The sequence below is a fragment of the Corapipo altera genome, unplaced genomic scaffold (genome assembly GCF_003945725.1).
Source record: "Corapipo altera isolate COAL_440 unplaced genomic scaffold, ASM394572v1 267, whole genome shotgun sequence".
Lineage (NCBI taxonomy): Eukaryota > Metazoa > Chordata > Aves > Passeriformes > Pipridae > Corapipo > Corapipo altera.
This window is the reverse complement of record NW_020884970.1, coordinates 1,660,238-1,677,500: the sequence shown is the minus strand read 5'-3', so window position 1 is coordinate 1,677,500 and position 17,263 is coordinate 1,660,238. Positions and strand designations below refer to the sequence as shown.

Below are 17,263 nucleotides of genomic sequence, written 5' to 3'. Positions count from 1 at the left end.
TGAAGGCAGCTTTATATCTTCTCCCAGGTGTCTCACCCTTGGAAGGAGATGGCTGTAAAGAAGCCATGGAGGCTACCTTGCTCTTCTTTTCTAATCCCTCCTAATTCACAACTGGATGATGAATGATTTTGGACAAGTCAGTGATATTCCTTCCTCACCTCCATGGATATTAGCAAAAACATTCTTTACTCTGAGGGTAGTGGGGCACTGGAAGAGCTTTCCCAGAGAAGCTGTGGATGCCCCACCCCTGGAAGTGTTCAAAGCCAGGTTGGATGGGGCTCGGAGCAATCTGAGATAGTGGAAGGTGTCCCTGCCCATGGCAGCGGGTTGGAATGAGGTGATCTTTAGGGTCCCTTCCAACCCAAACCATTCTGTGATTCTCTGATCCTGCTGCACCCACCTGCTGGGGCTTGTATGTTAAGTTGCTTGGGGAAGGGCTTACACAGCTCATACAGTTTCTTGATCTGGGTTTCTCCACCTGATGAGACAGCAGGAATAAGGGTTAAGATTAGTAATGGGGTTTTGACACAGAGTAATAATGAGAATGTTAGTCATCATGAATTTGTAGTGCTGTGACTCCATCAGAACCCCCCTACTCTGTCATCCTGTGCTGATGTGTGCTCTTACACTCGGGTGTAAGGCTTGGGTGGAGATGATATCTGCTGGTTTCCAGCTGGAGAATAAAGTGATTCCAGGGGTTTGGCCATCATCCTGTGTCCTGACAGACATGGTTTCAGTTCACTAACAAGGTTCTTGAGCATTCCTTGGCCCCTCCATATCTTCCTTCTTCCAAGTTCTGTTGGGATGCTGATGCTGACTTGCATTGAGTAATGAGGGGAAAACATTAAAGATTTTGGAGAACGTTAATCAGGAAGCCCAAGAGGAACTGCTTGTACTTATTTTCAATGCCTGTCACCTCCTTTATGCTGATGAGGTGTCAAGTCCATAATCTACTGTCTCCTCATGATGGCTTTCCTACATTCCTTGCCTAATTTTCAACAGTGTCTATGCTGTTTCTTTGCCCATACAAAGGTGTTAACAAGCAGCCAAAAAACCCCTGCACTGTTCTCCACAGTCTGCTGAAGATTTTCTTTTTTGCCTAGACCTACAGAAAGTGTCCAGCAGTCAGGCAGCTTAGTGGGATCACTTCTTACCATGTTTGTGACTGTATTTTCACTTGTCCTGTATTTGGAGTAGGCACTAAGGCAGTTTGTTATTTTTCTGTATCCTGCACAGCACATTAAGCTGAGTGAAGCTTCCATATTTATTTTTTGACATAATCAATCAATCACAGTAATTAGATTACATAGAGATATCAATACCTGCTGTGCCTCCCCTGGTACATTTTATATGTGTCAATTTAGACAGGAAATATTTGTAAAAGCAAACCTGAAAGCTTTGTGGGCATGATAAGGACTGTCACACAATTTATGTTGACCAAATGCACAATGAAATAAGTAAATGTACAAACTGCAAGTCCATTAGTACTTTCTGAGAAGTCTGCCAGAAACTATTAGTCCACATTTACATCAAATCACTTTGAGTCATGAAGAAATGTGAAAAAATCAAAAGCTGTTAAATGCAGAGTTTTCACACACGAAAAAGAAGTTTAAATCCTTTTAATAAATTACTCAAGAAATACTTTACTTGGCCTTTTAATACAACTGTAACAATGGGAACAGGAAAATTTGCAGGCAAATTTAATCAATTTCTCTAAGCTATAGTCATTTTAGTTCAAGATTATGCAAATCCAAAATTATTTTTCTTTTCAAAACCAAATTACTACTCAGAATTTGATAGCTTCTATTGTCTTTGCTTTTCAGCATGCCATTGATTTCACCTTATTCCACTTATATGAATGTTTTCTGCTCACTAGGGCAACTCAATCAAAATTTGGATTTTTGTTTTGGACTTTCTTTGAGCCCGACAACAGCAAGAAGGTCAAGTCAGAGCACTGGGATATTAGAGAAGAGTGATAATTATTGTCTGTAATGCTAACATTTCATTTTATCCAGAGGATCTGTTTTCACACTGCTTAATGATTTCTCCGTTCCATTATCTATTTCATCTAGTGTTTGTTGTTACAATGGTGACACTGCTTTTGGCTGATGATGTTTTAATATCATTTTTTCTTTCAAACTGTTATTAATTTCCAGACCTATGCATCTCTTTCATCCAAACCTTAATGAGTCAATATATTTATGGTCATATAAATCTTCTGTCTGCCTTTAGAAATATTTTAGTCTGCAGAGCTGGCATTGATTGAAGGTGGCTTCAAGTGTCATGCACAAGAAGGGATTTTTGTTAATTCTGAACCCACGAGCCTTTATCCCTCCTGTGAATACCTTGCTCATACTCTTTTTTGGAGTCAGTGTCTGGGAATGGTTTGGCTGCACTCCTTGTTTTTTCCTGATCAACAAAAATGGTGACTTTGAGGCCTTATCTGCATTGCTGATATAATTTTGGGCTTTATCTCTCTGTCCTAAGTTATCTTTGGAGAAAAAGTAGTTTCCATAATGCAAAAATGCCTTTATTTTGTTATCTCACTCCATTTGAGTTTTTTCTAGGGCAGAATAGAAAGGAGAGAAAGAGGGCTTGAGGAAATGAGCTAATTTGGGCACAGACCTCAACATCCAGCTCTAGTCCTGATCCAGTCATTGCCAGCTGTGTGGAGCTGCACTGAACGAGAGAGAGAAACCTCCTTCTCTGCCTCTGATCTCTCTCATAGATGTACTTCAGACCTTAAAGAACTCACCTCATCGCTGTTGGCAATGGTGCAACTGTATTTTGAGTTAAGGCTTTCTCCGGAAGAGCCTGTGCTCAGCCAGGCAGCCACACATCTGCACTGTTAATATTTCAGCCAAATATCAAACTTATCCATACCTTTCCACCAAAATTGTGATGTGAAAAGAGTAATTCCAAGTAAGGCTGAAAAACTGATGTTCACTGTTTTCCATAGAAATGAATTTGTTTTTTCCAAGGGGACAGGTCTAGGAGTATGTAATAGGCTATTTCAACAGAGAAACATAACAAATTGGATGCTGAGAACTGATAAAATATAGCTAATCCTTGAAAACAAGTATTCCCTATTAAAAGAGAGGATTTTTTTTCTAGTTAAATGAATTTGCCTTGCCTTTTTCTGTGCTATACTGACAGTAGAGTGCAGACAACAAGCAAGAGTATAAAAGGTGTTCATATTTCATTTTGAACACTTGTCTCCATATCAAGAAACCTTACTGGAATTTACATTTTTCTTAATTCCCAGATGTTTTTGAAACAAATGAAGCTGTTTCTCCTGCGGGCATCAGGGGGTCACTTCACTAATTTTTGATGTCTTGAGGCACGTACTGGGAATGTGACTGAACTTCCCCAGCTTGAGCTGTCCAGAGTGGGGTTCTTTTATATGGCACTCAAGTATTTGAGCTAATGCTGTGGGCAACAGAACTCTTGGCAGTGGGGTCATAGAATCAGGGAATCACAGAATGGTTTGTGTTGAAAGGGAGCTTAAAGATTGTGCAGTTCCATCCCCCCGCCATGAGCAAGGACACCTTCTACTGGAGTCAAAGGTATTCATATCTCAGTCCATCTGACCAAATGTAGACTTGCCTTAAACACTTTTGACTGTGCTGAGTAGATCACCTTGAGTTATAAAAGCTCCACACAGAGGTTTCCTGCCATTTCCCCACTTTGGACAGTCTATGTCATGGTACTGGATGCTCTGTTGGAGCAATTGAAGTCAGCCTTGATGTGGGATTCAGTTTGAAATTGAAACAATTAAGTGCCTCTGTGCACTAAGGTCAGGGAAGATAAGGTTTTCTTGAGCTTCCTGAACAGAAGCATCTAGCACATAAGATGCTCTAGGACACCCTGCCTGTGCCTCAGTTGCTGGTCTGGACTAGAACTGTTCTCTTTCAGTTTGAATGTAGGAACTGTGAGATCATCGCTCTATCTTTCAGGCTGGTGAAACCAACCTCTGTTGTTGATCAGACCTTTGTTGACTATACCAGGAGTTCAGACACTTAACCCTGTTGCACACAAGAGGCATGACAAGAGTTCTCAACGAGTGGCAGAAGCATCCATATAGTCCTGCTCGATCTGCAGAGACAACCATGTCCTTCTGCAACAACATCTGGAATCCAGAAAGGCTTGTTGAGAACAGTTTAATGTCTTCATTTGACCTGAGAAGCTGTGGATTCCCCATCCCTGGAAGTGTCCAAGGCCAGGTTGGACAGGGCTTGGAGCAACTTGGTCTAGTGGAAGGCGTCCCTGCCCATGGTGGGGCGTTGGAACTGGATGATCTTGAAGGTTCCTTCCCACCCAAACCATTTTAGGATTCCATGTTTCATACACCTGCAGGTAGGCTATTAAACTGAGCATCTTGCATACATATAGATACCTAAATTTGGATGCATAAATTCAGATTTGTCAGTTTAAATGTGTATGTCTACAGTTTTATAGCACAGAACAGACAAGAGGAAATCTGTTAATTCCTTATTCTAATCCTGGAATTGGAGAACATCCAACATCCCAATCTATGTTACTACTCTCCTTACACCAACTGAAATAGTTCAAAATCAGCCTGACTGCCAGAGCTGTGAGATCCACGCTCAAAACATGGTCTGCAGGATGACTCTGGAGAACAATAAAAACATATTTTTCTCTCTGCTCCCAGAGAAATTTTTATATGGCTGCTAGAGCTAAAATTTAATACTCCATAAAGACTTTTAGTGACAGGAAATCATGATCTACCAGTCAGTTTAACAGAAGAAGATTGCAAATATGTTCAGGTCAAATCAAAGAAATTATTAATATTTGGTTTCAATTTAATGAATAAAGTCTAAGCAAAATGCTTATAACTGAGAGTGGGGATTTTTTCTTTTATAAAAAAAATAATTCAAATGAGTAGTTATGAATTGCACTTTTCGAAATTTCCATTTTTAAACAAATATTACTTGAGTTCTAAGTCCCACACTAAGGCAGAAAAAAAACCCATAAAAAATGTTCAGTACTATGGAAATCCAACTTTTTAATCTCTTCTAGTTATAAATCACATAAAATCACCAAATCTACTAGGTTGGAAAAGACCTCTGTGATCATCGAGTCCAACCTATAATCCTACTATCCACATATAGTTACATAGTATATGAACATTTTCCTTACTCTTGGATCACCTGCCTGTCTTCAGTGGGTTATTTACTTTCAGTCAAGTGAAGTAGCTCTCAGCCTGCAAAAAAAAAATCTAGAAAATAGTAGGTAAAATCTTAACTTTTTTCCACATGTGTCTGCCAACAGCTCTGTCAAAAGATAACATTTTTTGTTGTGAGGTGCCTCAAATGACGCAGGAGGTTGGTTGCCATCAATGATAATTATGACCTGGCATCTCTTTAGGGAACTGTTATTTTTCTAATCTTCCACGGAAATTCCTTCACTCAAGGTCAAATTCCTCCAATGTTTTCATCTTCAGGGAACATGGACAATGTGCCTCCTCTCCCCCCTCGATGTGCAAAGACAATTGATACTGTCACTTTTCTGAGCAGCCTCCTGTAATGTGTGTGTGTGTGGTGGAAGGAAACAACCACAAAAAAACCCACTTTAACATTCAGAGGAGGACAACATGTCAAAATTCCTTAAACCATGATAAATGTACCAAACTCATCCAGCTCTTTCCAAACAGTGGTGATTGATGGTGATTTATGACTGTGGAGATTTTTCTTAAACTAGTAGTTTTTGCAAAAGAAAGAAAGGTCACTGTAAGTTGGGGTGTGCACTGTTTATCTTGTTCTCTGCAGTTCGTTCTTCCCTTTGAACTAATCCATACCAGATTAGAGACCTCAGCCAGGGGAGAACCATTAATAATCTTAGTTATCATCAAAACCAAAAGAAAATAAGGAACACACACAAATCTTAACAAGCACTGTGTTTGTGAACCTTCTGACACCACCACATAAATAAAGCCAGTAGTTTGTAGATGAGAAAAGTAAATCCTAACAGGAGAAAGAATAGCTGATTCCTGAACTGAGCAAGAGAAACTGAATCAAAGAAAATGAATGGAAAAAAATGCGGCGATTTGCACCGTGTTGAAGAGACTGGCTGATCATTTATAGGTAACAACAGTGCAAGCCAAAAAAAAATTAGTGATGGAAACTATTGCATGGGTAGGAAAGTGGGAGAAAACATTGTTCAGCAATTCCTGTCTCTTTGCCACAGCAAGCCTTGCTTTTTCATTGCTCACCTTGGAGACTGCCTTGCTGCACCTAGCAGGGGGAAAAAACATTGGGGAAGGTCTGGGACTTACCAAGGCTTTGTTCCACCAGGATCTCTGGTAGAACACACCTCAGAAAGCCTCAGAGGACACAGAAACTAAACACAATGATCATCAATACACCATGGGCCTGTTCAGCCCCTTGTTCTGACACCATGGGGACAGGAACCAGGAAAGTTAAACCAACAGAAAAATGTGCAATGAGACTTCCTGAGAAAACTCACTTTCCAGGAATTTCCAACTTCCTAAGCAAGAGGTGAGCTCATATGGAGGCTTCAATGAGAATTCAGTGCAATTTTCTTTCCTACAATACTATTGCCAAATGGAAAGAGAGTCCTGGCTAAAAGTAGAGTTAGAAGGAGAGCATGACCAAGGAGAGATTTAACAGATGCCTTTATGGAGGCCATAAGGGGTGAGCAGTAGAAATCTATAAACCTCTGGCTAAGACCTGAGTACATGAATCTTGTTAGTTTTAAAGGTAAGTGAATAACCAGAGCTGTTGGGAGTCATTGGAAATGCTCAACAGTGGGATGAAATTCTCTTTGTATAATGGACGGTACAGTATGCTGATAATAAAACATAGCTGGGACCTCCTTCTTCTTCTTGCTTTCATTTTTTGACTTGTTTTCTCTAAAGAATGGGGTTTCAGCCAGCAAAATTAAGCTTTGTGATGTTTCCTTCACATTGACTAAAAATAAGCCAACTGATCTTTGATGGTAACAAGAGAAGCCAGGCAGACAGGAGATACCACGTGATATCCCACCAAGTCACCAATACTGTATATTATTATGAACAGTATAAAAATAAGAGCGTGCTTGGAGCTCAATAGTTGTTCCAGGAAGACTTTGAAATGCAAGAAATTTGCAGAGCGATCTGGACAGAGCGTTTGTCAGAACAAAGGGCAATGGAGACAAATAACAGAGTCAGATCATGTTAGAATAGTGGAAAATAAGGCTGGTAATTTATTTGTCTTAATCCTCTGACCCAAAACACGATTAATCGAATATCACCTTCTCAATTATCTCACACTTCCTTTAAAATCTCTGATGGTGGAGGTTCCACAGCCCTCTCAGACACCTGGTTTCAGTCTTGGCTTGCACTGACAGTCACAGAGTCACAGAAAGGTTTTAGTTGGAAGGAACCTTCAAGATCATCTTGTTCCAACCTTGCTGCCATGGGCAGGGACACCTTCCACTAGACCAGGTTGCTCCAAGCCCCGTCTAACCTGACCTTGAACACTTCCAGGGATGGGGAATCCATAGCTTCTCTGGGCAACCTGCAGGCCTATAACAGTCTTACAGAAGATGGGAAGAGTAGGAAGAAAACTGTCAGTGAAGGAGTAGAATGCAACAGGAGGTTACAAACTGGACAGCAATGTTTTCAGAAAAATGAATGTCTGGAACAAACTTAGAGTCACTGTGTGAATTTGGATTCACACAGACAAGCAAACAACTACCAAGAAATTATAAATACCTTCTAGATTCAGAATTAAATCATCTATAAAAACTTAGTACTGCATCTATTATCCCAAGTTTTTTACTGTCTTTCAGCTCACATACAAACCTAATTAAGATATTACACAGAATGAACCCAGCATTTACTTCAGAACTTTGGGAATAAATTAAATTGCTTTGCCTGTGAATGTGTGTCTTGTGGTAGATTGGCTTTGGCTTTAAGCAAGGTTTAAACTATGACTGAATATTTTCTTGTGCTTGGGGGTCCTGTAAAAGGCTCTCTCCCATGTGGATTTTCCTGTGTATGCCAAGATTTATAGTTGTTTATTTTCCTGCAGTGGCAGTGCCTGTAAGATTTGTCTTCTGCCTTCATGAAAGGCAATTATCTATGAGGCTTCAGGCTTTTCTATCATTTTGTTTAATGAGGTCAGAAATTATTGGTGATGCACATAGAGACACTCACAATGTGAGTGAGACCACCCAGGCTTCATTTTCATGGGAAAACAGGGTAATAATGGAACAGTTAACCAGAAAACAGATAGATGTAACTTCTGCTCTGAGAAAAGCCAGAAGGTTGATTTGAAGAGTTTGGTTTAAAAGGATGTTTTCAAAGAGAAAGAGAGAACTTGAGGGCAGAGTTCAAGGCAAAGTATTTCCTACTCTGTAACCAATGCAAAGCATGGGATGATATACAAAATACAGAGCGAAAATGGAGGTAATGGACAGGAAAGCTTGTGGGGTCAGCCAAAGAGCCATGGAGAATTTATCTGCTCCAGGAGACACATCTGGTGTGGGGATATTTTCTCTTCAAGATACTGTGTGCATGTGCAGCTCACCTGTGCTGCAAGTGGGCTGTTCCTCCATCACAGCATATGGCAGACCATGGTGGCTTTGGATCATTGAGTGAGAAAGGAGAGAGCACAGAGAGGGAACCATTCCATTTTCCATCCTTAAACAGTAGAGTTGAGTGATATTTCCACAACAGTTTATGTGGAGGACTAAAACAGAGAGATTTAATTCTTTTTGGTGTGAGATATTTGAGTTTCTCCATGAAAGTTATTAATGACTAATGCTTGCTTTATTATTCTCTTTTCAAATCTCTGGTAGATGAAAGAAAGAAGTAAGGAATTGTGTGTTCAAAATCTTCAGTTCCAACATAATGGAGAATCTAATGTACAGAAACAGCTTTTCCCCATCTTTGCACTGCTGTCAACAATTCTCATAAATTCAGATTTTCAGAAATGTATATGAAGCCATGGACTTCTCTCACAATAAAGAATTTCTTTCTAATATCTGATCTAAAGCTGCTCTCAATTTAAAGCCATTCCCCCCATACTCTTCAGACACTATGGTGACTATGACAAAAATTTCCTCACCTCCACAAATACATGCCCTTAATCAGCTTCGTGTAAGAGTAGGATCCATGCCCAGAACCATGTTTTGATAGAAAAAGACAGGATAAAGTCAGTGTTATTTCAAGACTGTGATTTTCAGAGCAATCTGCAGATGGTTTGAACAGAGAGGAATCAGTCAGCCTGCATTTAAGTAGTAATTACAGATATTAATGTCTACTCAGCTGCATTAGAAAAATAAATGTAATATCTTTTCCTGCCAGGAGGGTGCTTCACATAATGGATGGCTTTGCTGATGTGGCTAAATACCTTTCTGGTATTGATTGACAAAGAGAATGAGAGAAAACCTAAGAAAACTCTTCAGGCTGCTATAAAACATCCAGGGAGGCAGCTCGGGGATGTGGAAACATGGAACAGAACTTGTGCCTTCAGAACTGACACACAGAGCACTTCAAGACGGGTCTTGTCAGGAAGAGCCTGACAGGCAAACAAAAGGAGTTGTTTTGTTATCTTGTAGGCGTCTGTAGCTCTACATGTCCTTCAGGAACAAACAGGTGAATCTTGGCAGGCTGAGGCCCAGGAGAGACCTGCTGTAATATTTGGATGTGTGTGCACACAGCAGTTACTCCTCACCTGGACATTTCTGCTGCTCTGGTCTGTATTAGCACAGGAGGAGTCTCCGGCTTGGACACACCTGCCTTTGCTCACATGCCCCACCTGCACCCCAGCTAAATCTGCTCTTGGACCCGTTTCCTGATCTGTTGGCATGTGGGATGCAGGAGTGGGATTAACTTGGTTACATTGTTTTCTGCGGCCTAGTGGATTTTCGGATGTGTTTCATCTCACTCTGAAATAGGCGGGTACAATTTACACTCTAAAACTCCTCCACCTGATTAACTTGATCTTCGTTGCTTCCAAGGAAGCCCAGGGTGACTTACTGAGCTCACCCTGAAGTCATCTAAAGTTAGATAGGGTGACTCCTGCCATAGACTTCAAATGCATTCAGTGTTTCAGCACAGGTTTATTGGCCATTAACTGACAGTGCAAAATTGATTTGCAGGAGACTGGAGTAGGATACAGGTTGGTGCAGTTTCTAGGGTACCCCTGTTGTTTTTTTGTTTTGTTTTGATTTTTTTTTCAGTGGACATGATTTTTGGTCCTGACTATATTACTGCTTGAGAACACAGTGTGTTGCTCGTTTCTTTTCGCCTTTATGCCTCAGGCTCCTCTTTCCACTTCGTTTCTACTATTTGGACTGTAAACCTGTCAAGCTAAGAATGTTTTGTACAGCAGGAGCCTCACTCATCATCTGATATTGTACTAACAAGCTTATTGCACATATTATGGCTTCATTGTGGTGCATGACTCTGCAGGTAAAGAGCTTTCATGCTCCTTGTGACTTGCTGTGATGTCCTTAAAGCAAATCATGCCCCGCGTGGTGGAAATACAGAAACACTGATTTCTATGATCTGCTCAGGAGGTTCTGTTTGTGTTCTCAGATGTTTATCACAAAGTTACAAGCTCTGAAGCTTTAGGGACTTCTATAACAGCTCTTTCTTGTACAGATTTCCAAGTGTCTGAGAGGTGATGAGTTCAGATTGCAGATCTTGGTTTCCATTAAACTTCTGACAACTTTATGTCTGAGATCTGTTCTTCTGTATCAAATTGGATTGATTCTGTCCAAAACTGGGAAAGACCAGCACACACACACTCACACACACACACATACACTCTCACAGAGCATGGCAACATAACCTTTGCTTCCTCAAGAAACCACGCAAAAAAGGTCAGTCCTTTTCAGAGTCATTCTTGGCCAGTGCACTCCCCAGCCCTTTTCTCTTTTCTACTTTTTCTGGTTTAAAACAGCAAATCCTTATGAAACTACACTGAATTGGTCTGGAAAAATCCACTACCCTGGGCAAAAGAAGTTGATACACTTTGTAATCCTCTCAGGATCATAATTCCACTCTTTTAGATGCATGGAAGGTGGTGCCTTGCTCTCAGGTGGAGAATACATTAGCTGTTATCATGCCTCTGGCTTTAGATCTGACAGACTTCAAGTAAAACAAATGCAGTGTGTAGAAAGCAGCATTTTCTTTTTAGTTGTTTTAGCTTCTATTATGCAGAGCTCCGGATGCTGTGGGAATATTTGCCAAGGTGTCTCTTGGGGACCAATTTGCAAACCAGTGGGGATGCTGGTGACATACACCTGCCTGCTTTTATATCTAGCCCCTAAAGCACAGGTCTGCTTGGCAGAAGGTAATTTGAGTGCCATAGGTTTGCGATGAACCAAGAGGATAAAAAGGATTGTTATGCACTAGTTCCTCAAGTCCAAGGTATCTGACCCCAGTGCTCTGAAAAAATAGAGAAAATTAAAAAAAAGGCTGAGACAGAGACACACAAAGAGATGTAGAGGGAATAACTGAATATGCACAGAAGTGTATTTTTATAGAAGGACGGAATATGAAATGAGATGGTTGTAGGGTTGGGATTTGGAAGGTGGGAGCTCTGTTACCATTAAGGGGATGGTGATAATGTGTTTTTCATCCACATACTGATTCAGTCAGCTGCCCATCTTCTGAGAACATTGATTTCAGGATTGAATTTATATTTTATCCTACAGAGGATCTAGGGAAAATTCTGGATAAAAATTACGGAAATAAAATATTAAATCCTCCTGTTCTCTGCGAGTAGTAAGGAGGATTTGCTTCCCCACCTATCCTAGTATCCTTAAATTTTTGTATTATCTGGGAAGACCCATTTCCAGTGGGAATAAATGAGACTAAAATTTTACTGAAACAGCTGAACAGTGGAGGTGTCACACAAGATTAATTTTGATGTTGTCCTTTTTCACTCAGGTTCACTGTCTTGTCCCACTGAACACCTTTTAAAAATGTTGGTGAATTTCAACCAAATTTGAACCAGGTATGGAGATTTCAGGGGTAATTAGGGTGATGCGATTCCTAAAAGCTTGGTAGAGAAGAGATATCCAAAAGGATGTTTTCCCTGGAAGTTTGGCTGAACTCCAGCCAGGAGAAATGATCAACACATACATTAAAAAGACAGATTTCCTTATTTTCACTTTTCTCATGACAGGTTGCTCATTCTAATTATAATGGTGGTCCATAGTGATGTCTCTCTGCACATTATGTGGAAAAGTCAGGAAGATGCAATAAATGTGGGTAATTAAGGATATTTACTTAAAAAACAAAAACCAACCTGCCCTACATGGAATACAGATGACCTTCTTATCAGCATCATAATCACTGTTTGTACTGCTGGTTTTAGTAATGTAGTTCAATTTGGGACCCAACTGTTCTGGGCAATATTTCAACACACAAGGAACAGACAGGTTCTAATCAAGACTCCTTTTGATCTTAGTGACTCTGCTCATGTGCTTCAAAGCTGATGGGACCCTCTTAGCAAATAACTCCCTTCTAAGACTGTGTTACTAACCACTTTTGCAAATAGAAGGGTTGAGTGACTATGGTTTGCTCAGGAGGACTAAAGAAAATTTTATGTATACACTTTAAACTCTCTTCTGACATATCTGCTTATCACCACTCAGAGATCAGCCATCCACAAAGATAATTTTGGAGTGAGTGAGAAATATATTAGCTTTATAAAGAATAGTTGATTCTTGTTGCTTGCTTTATATTTCCTTAGATTGTAAAATGTCTGTAGCCAGAGCTTATTAAAAATATTCAGAAGTCTGTATTCATAGACACCAAGCCTATTATTCATATTTTGAAGTCTCCAAATTATCTGCCCATGAAATTTAGATACAGAGTCCAAGGGGTTTTTTTTTGTTCTCATTTAAACACTGGAATCACTGTGGTTCTTGGAAATTTTATTTCTTTTTATCTTCTCAGATGAATAATCCACTCCAAGTCAGTGTTTGCTCTAAACCTGAAACCAGTGAGAGAAAGCCTCTTTCTGTGAGACAACCTCAGCTGTGCAGTGTGGCAGCCAAATGCCATTAGATATGCTCTGTGTACCCTCTCCCATTAAACACAGCCAAAAGAACAGGAATTATTTCCTCAGCTAATGCCTACTGTTAAGACCTACTGTTGGATGAAGACTTACATCCAAATGACTCAAGAGCTCTTGGACACAATTTTTTTCCCAGCCTTGTCAGAGGAAAGAAGTGATACCTCTGTGCAAGTAGAGGATACGGATGTACAGACAGGACAGCAATTAATAGCCTAAATCTAGGATTCTGTTATAATTTTAGGCCCTTTGGAGGATCCGTCCTAATGTTAAACCCTATGCACTAGGTACACTCAGCTGTTTAAGACACTTTGATGGACTGGTCAGGTACGTCACAGGACATGTGAGAGATATGGTTTTCTGGAATGACAGGTGCAAAGAGGAATTAATCCCTTACAGCATGTACAATGACACTACATGTACGTGTTTAAGGCCATCGAATTCCGTCTGTTAGATCTGGGTAGGTCACTGTGTCTTTTGGATCTGGATCCAAAGCCAAACTCCTCCACTGTGTGGCAACTGTTTTAGACCAAATTTGCTGAAGATTTTCACCAACCTGTGGTTTGAAGACCTCAGTGAGTGAAATGTGTCTCCCTGCCTTGCGTGGGTAGGGATGCCAGCAAAGTCTCACCTGATTTTGGCATAAATTTGTAACACCCTAAGATCTCTGAAGATGACCTTTATTAACATCTAGGATTGCAAATATTTCTGTTTTCTTTATAGACTGATGCCTAATGGATGATATTATTAATTATATATATTGGCTACAATAAGAATATTATGGACAGGCTGTTCTTATGCAACACAGACCATCCCAGTATATTATGGTTCTTTTGGCAGTTGAAAAAAGCAATAGTCCACAGTAACCGAAATTAAAGCCCACTGATAGAAGCCCACGTTGCCTCTAGAAAAACAGACTATGAGACAAGGATTTGCCTACAAAAATGGTGTAGAATGTGAGTGAAATCTCAATGTGTCAGGAATTCAGATACTGGAGTGACAAGCACAGCACAAAAATGGACCCAGAGCAGAACAAAGTGTAGCTTTGCATGAATCACTGAAGTTTCCTATCACACTTGCAAGCAAAACGCATATTAAACTGCATTACAAAATTATCATTTGCAGTAAAAAGCGTCTGAAGAATTTGGCTGTTAGTTGTTCTAGATACCCTACCATATTCCGATTTCCCTTATTTGTTGAAAATGAAGAAAACATAAACTTTGAAACTCCTGGCATTTTTGCTTTGTATCCTGCTATTACTTATTTATTCATTTTTACCCCCACCATAGAAGAATCAATACATGACAGTAAGCTTCTCTGACGAGAGTTATATATTTTTTTTCTCTTCTGCTTCTGTGGCAGGATTTTTATTGTTTTCCTTCCATGAAGATTGTAGTTATCGCTTAGTCCTTTCATGCTAGTGCTGGCACTTCTAATGTGTGTCCCCTGAATTTATGTGAATCTAAATGAACAATTGCATTGAAGCATCTCATAAGCTTCTATATTTTCATTTCAGATTTACTACTGGTAATTACATGCTGTGCATATAACAGAGGATCTAAAATCAATTGTGCGCTTTATATTTTACTGGGTACTTATTAATTTCAATATCCATCTCAATTTAATCGACATTCCACGCATAAGTAAACGTAGCTTTTTTTTTTTCAGGATGCAGTGATAATCCATTAGTGACATTTATGAATACTTTAAAATGACTGGTGACACCATAAACTGACAGAAATATGGAAATATGGGATGATTGATGAGGGACTCCATCCACGCCTTTGAGAGCTGACCTGTCACCTGAATTTGTTACTTCCACTTTTTTGCATTAGGAGTCCCAGTCTTCAGAACATGTTCTTGAAATGCAAAAGTGATGTTATTTTTCGGGTGGGTAGTCCCCTCCTTTACATTCCCTTTGCCATGGCTGAAGAATCATAGAATCATGGAATCAGCCCAGTTGGAAGGGACCTCTGAGATCATCAAGTCCAGTCTTTGATCCATTACCACCATAGTTACTAGGCCATGGCACTAAGTACCACATCCAGTCTCATCCTAAAAACCTCCAGGGACAGTGAACCCACCACTTTCCTGGGCAGCCTAATCCAATGCCTGATTACCCTTCTCTGTAAAGAATTTCTTCCTAATATCTAACCTAAACCTCCCCTGGCACAGCTTAAGACCATGCCCTCTTGTCTTGCTGATAGTTGCCTGGGAAAAGAGACCAACCCCCACCTGGCTACAACCTCCTGTCAGGGAGTTGTAGAGAGTGAGGAGGTCTCCCCTGAGCCTCCTCTTCTCCAGGCTGAACAACCCCAGCTCCCTCAGCCTCTCCTCGTAGGACTTGTGCTCGAGTCCCTTCACCAGCCTTGTTGCTCTTCTCTGGACCTACTCCAGCCCCTCAATGTCTTTCCTGAACTAAGGGGCCCAGAACTGGACACAGCACTCCAGGGGTGGCCTCACCAGCGCTGAGTACAGGGGTAGAATCACTTCCCTGGACCTGTTGGCCATACTATTCCTGATCCAGGCCAGGATCCATTGGCCTTCTTGGCCACCTGGGCCCACTGCTGGCTCCTGTTCAGTTTCCTGTCAATCCAAACTCCCAAATCCCTTCCTGCCTGGCTGCTCTCCAGCTACTCTGTCCCAGCCTGTAGCGCTGCTGGGGGTTGTTGTGGCCAAAGTGCAGGACCTGGCACTTGGCCTTGTTGAATCTCATCCCGTTGGAATCAGCCCAACTCTCCAGCCTGTCCAGGTCCCTCTGCAGAACCCTCCTGCCTTCCAGCTGATTGACACTATCCCCTAACTTAGTGTCACCTGCAAATTTGCTGATGGTGGACTCAATCCCCTCATCTAAATCATTAATAAAGATATTAAACAGAACTGGGCCCAACACTGATCCCTGGCTGACAACTGGATGCAGCACCGTTCACCACCACCCTCTGAGCCCAGCCATCAGCCTGTTCCTAACCCAGCACAGAGTGCCCCTCTCCAAGCCATGAGCTGCAGCTTTTTTAGGAGTGTGCTGTGGGAGACAGTGTCAAAGGCCCTGCTGAAGTCCAGGTAGACACATCCACAGCCTTCCCCTCATCCACCAGGTGGGTCACCTGGTCATAAAAGGAGATCAGATTGGTCAGACAGGACCTGCCCTTCCTAAACCCATGCTGGCTGGGTCTGATCCCTTGTCCATCCTGTAGGTGCTGTGTGATTACACTTAGGATGATCTGCTCCATGACCTTGCAAGGCATTGAGGTCAGGCTGATGAGGTCAGGCTGATGGGCCTGTAGTTTCCTGGGTCCTCCTTCCAGCCCTTTTTGTGAATTGGTGTGACATTCTCCAACTTCCAGTCATTTCAGAGCATTGATGCTACACTAGGATGATGACTGCTGAAGGTCCAGATAAGTCAGCAGGAGGAGGTGTTTCACCACATGACCAGAAGGTTCCTGTGGCAGTGGGTAAGGGACATTTGGGGATATCCACACACTGCCTACCACATGAGTTTTGCTTCATTTGCAAGGTGTTCTAAACTTGGACTAACATAATAGAATAGAATAGAATAGAATAGAATAGAATAGAATAGAATAGAATAGAATAGAATAGAATAGAATAGAATATCCTGAGCTGGAAGGGACCCACGAGAACCACCAAAGTGCAACTTCTGACCCTGCACAGGACCATTCCCAAGAAGCATGCCATGTGCCTGAGAGCACTGTACAAACACTTCTTGAACTCTGTCAGGCTTGGGGCTATGTCCACTTACCTGGGGAGCCTCTTCCAGTGCCCCAGCCACCCTCTGGGTGAAGAACCTTTACTTAATATCCAACCTAACCCTACCCTGAGTTCACTTCAGGTCATTCCCTCAGGTGCTGTCACTGGTCTCCACAGAGCAGAGATCAGTGCCTGCCCCTCCTCTTCCTCTTCTCCAGGCTGAATGAAACAAATGTCCTTGGTCACTCCTTTCATGGCTTCCCCTCTGGGTCTACCTCTAAATCTGCTCACACTTTAATACAGTGCCAATATCAGCTGCCAGCAGTAGATGGGAACAACAGTCCTCATTTCACTGTTATGTGCCTGTTTGCTGTCTCTGGGGGAATGGATGAATCCATTGGAACATAGGTTTGGATTCATGTTTGATTGATGATGAGGATGTAAACGTGATTCTTTAAGTCCCAATTAAAAGAGAAGCATTACCGTGTGGTAGGAATTGT

At 41.3% G+C, this 17,263-nt stretch overlaps 1 long non-coding RNA gene across 1 annotated transcript; it reads left to right on the top strand.

Moving 5' to 3' along the window:
* Window positions 1–3,519: 3,519 nt before the first annotated feature.
* LOC113957537 lies at window positions 3,520–8,980 on the top strand. The gene is made up of 3 exons (XR_003531204.1): window positions 3,520–3,566; window positions 6,315–6,518; window positions 8,824–8,980. It is a non-coding gene; the product is annotated as an uncharacterized LOC113957537 (long non-coding RNA).
* Window positions 8,981–17,263: the final 8,283 nt, after the last annotated feature.